This window comes from Phragmites australis, chromosome 15, assembly GCF_958298935.1.
Source record: "Phragmites australis chromosome 15, lpPhrAust1.1, whole genome shotgun sequence".
NCBI lineage: Eukaryota > Viridiplantae > Streptophyta > Magnoliopsida > Poales > Poaceae > Phragmites > Phragmites australis.
Window position 1 is genome coordinate 24,343,353 of NC_084935.1, and position 3,274 is coordinate 24,346,626.

Genomic DNA, 3,274 nt, shown 5'->3' on the forward strand with positions numbered 1-3,274 from the left:
GTGACCACTCACGCCATGTAAACGGCATCCTTGGACTTTTGAACAAGGAGAAGTTCCCTGACATGGTTACTTTGGGTGGAGTAACCGAGCCGGCATACACATGGGCCCACTATGCAGCCGCGCCGGACGCCCGTGACCGGGAGGGAAGGGTGTTTCCCAATAGAGCCGAGCGGGTGAAGGCCGAGCTGTGGGTAAGTTTCTTTCGCACTACATTAGTCAATACTAATCGCATGGAAATTATTTAACTAATGACTGGATCCGTCGCGTCTATATGCAGGATTTTTTTAGATGCGAGCCGGGCTTGGAGGCTAGGGCAGCTGCTGTCGTCGACAAAGCTGCCAAGAAGCTTGTTAAGGATATGCACTATGAGGCGCGCGTCCAGGCCGTGATCAAATTTCATGCGGAACACCTTGGAGCGAAGGTGACAAAAAAAGACGCTAGGACCATATCTCTGACCCGGGAGCAGTACCTACAGGTAAAGTACATTAAAGCTTATTATTCCTTAGATTACTAACACTTAATTTCTTCTTCTTATATATCATGTACTTGATTATTTAGGTGCCTCCGGGGTGGTGCGCAGGAGACCTTCCGTGCTGGACGGTGATCGTGGAGAAGTGGTGCGCTCCTGAGTGGGAGGAGAGTCACAATGCTTACCGGGAAAGGCGATTGTTGATGCCTGGCGCGCCACACCATCAAGGCAACCTCAGCCTGACTAGTTTCGCGGCTAGATGGGTATGCAATAGCATCTGTTGTTCCCAAGCTCAGTTCTCCTTAATTTCTGTGCGGGCGTCCCCTTTATGAATGTTATTGCTTTTCTGTTGCAGTCGGCAAAAAATGATGGTCAGCCTCTCTCCCAGTTCAAGGCTTATGCTTTGGCCCATAAGTCAAAGGTGATGCACGGTGTTGCATATGACCCGAATGACCCGGCCTCAACGTACAGCAACGAGAACGTCAAGGCTCACCTGGATGGATACACATCGATGGCAAAGGAGGTCCACGGCCCAGACTTTGATCCGAGTGAGCATGATCTTGATGGGGAAGTGGTTATGAGGGCGGGAGGAGGCAAGAAACATGGCCGGTTTTGGATTGGCGACGGCACACTCGATACGGCCACCACTCCCTCTCTCTCTCAGCTTAGAGCTCAGAGCACGAGCTCAGGTCCGGGTATACGTCCTCACCCAGAGCCTACACGGATTGTGATGAACGAAATCCAGGTTAGTTCTATTTCATTCATCCTCCACGATCTTTACATGCTTTGCATTGGAACGATGATGAGATTGCGATGACATACTGTAGGCCCAGCTGGATGAAGAAAGGAGGCTCCGGCACGAATTAGAGAGATCGTTCGAGGAGAGGATGGCGGCAAAACGATCCCAGTGGTATGCGATGATGACGCCCCTTTATGCTGCAATGGGCCAAACTCCGCCACCGATGCCAACCCCTTCTCGTCCACTTGCTCCACAGGCTCCACACACTCCTGTGAGTTAGTTTATAACCTTGTAATCACCATTATTGCCATTCCTACAACCATAGAGTGTTGTGCTAACTATCTCCTCCTTTGTGCAGTATCCATCAGAGGGATCGAATACGCCTGGAGCTGGAGGTTCACACTTTGGTACTCCACCTCACTTTGGTTTGTTCTCCTCACTTTGAAAACTTACTTTTGTAACCCCATATCCATACTTAGCATTTCTGTTTACTTTCAAATGCATACTTCTTACTTAGTGTTTCTGCTCCTTGATTGATGTAGGTTAAGGTGGTAATCAAGTGTGGAGTCCGTTACGGCCTGCAACATTTTCCTTTTTGTTTGGACTATATTTTGCTATCTTGTCACGACAATTTGTGATGCTTGTGTCACTTGCGATGTTTATGCGACGGTTTATGTGATGTTTGTGGCATATGTGATGTTTATGCGACGGTTTATGTGATGTTATGTGAATGTGGTAATCTGTGAAATATATATAAATTATTTTGAATTGCAGCGACAGTTTTGAATCTGGTATGGATCAATTGGCCATCTGGTATAGAACAGTTTGCCGAGTGTTACACTCGGCAAACAAGGATATGCCGAGTGTTACACTCGGCAAACGTGACACGTGTCGCAAGGCTGTTTAATCTGGCATTTTGGATGCCAGTTTGCCGAGTGTATACACTCGGCAAAGAGTGCTACCTCGGCGCTATTCTGTGCTCACTTTGCCGAGTACCCTCCAATACACTTGGCAAACGTGACGTGATTTGCCGAGTGTATTCCACGGACACTCAGCAAAGTCGCGAGCGCCACGTGTCCTCGGGTTTGCCGAGTGTATACATTAGACACTCGGCAAAGAGGCCGTTAAGGCCCTGGCGCCGTTAGGTCGCTTTTTTTGGCCGAGTGTCGTATTTGGCTCTCGGCAAATATGTTTGCCGAGTGCTCGATATAAAACACTCGGCAAACAGCTGTTTGCCGGCACTGTGTATGCCGACAGTGTTATGCCGAGTGTTACACTCGACAAACACTTTGCCGAGTATTTTTAGCGCTTTGCCATGTGCCCTGGGCACACGGCAAAGTATCAAAATCCGGTAGTGTAGTATCCTTAATTCCAAGAAACTAAGTAAGACGCCCACTCCTACGCTTGAGTGTAACTGGGATGGTCCTCTTTGTTTAAAGATTGGCTCTGCGCATATCAGAATGATATACAGTGAGTATGCTAAACATACTCTAGTTTTATCAAAATTGTTCCATGCAGACAATGATTCCAACATTTCTGCTTACCCTAAGACAACCATGCATAATAACGAAGTTACTGTACTCTCATAGCACAACTAATTGGATATCATGATATCATCAACACATTTCTAAGTATTTCTATTTACAAGACAACATGAGCTCTGCAGAGGATCAGCAAACCAACTATCATAATCTCTACCTGTTGGTAGTACCGATCTCTGTCTCCGAGGATCATTCCACTGAGTCCCTACTTGTGTGAACCTTCCCATCCCACACCATTTCAGGTATCAGCCACCCCAGGCTGGGTATACCGAACTCTTACCATGACTATGACAGTTTCATTTGCCGACATCGCCATTTTATTTTATCAGGTATATCATATAATGATAATAAGCAGTTTAAGGTCCAATGCATGAATTCCCCACTGCTGCCTCCTTTCCGAGTTGGGCAGTGTCTCAGTCCTATGTGGTTGATCATTCTCTTGGACCCATTAATGATCATCGCCTTGGTTAGCTGCGGGATGCGCATTGGACAGATTTTCCTGCATAGGGTTCTTGATCAGAGTCA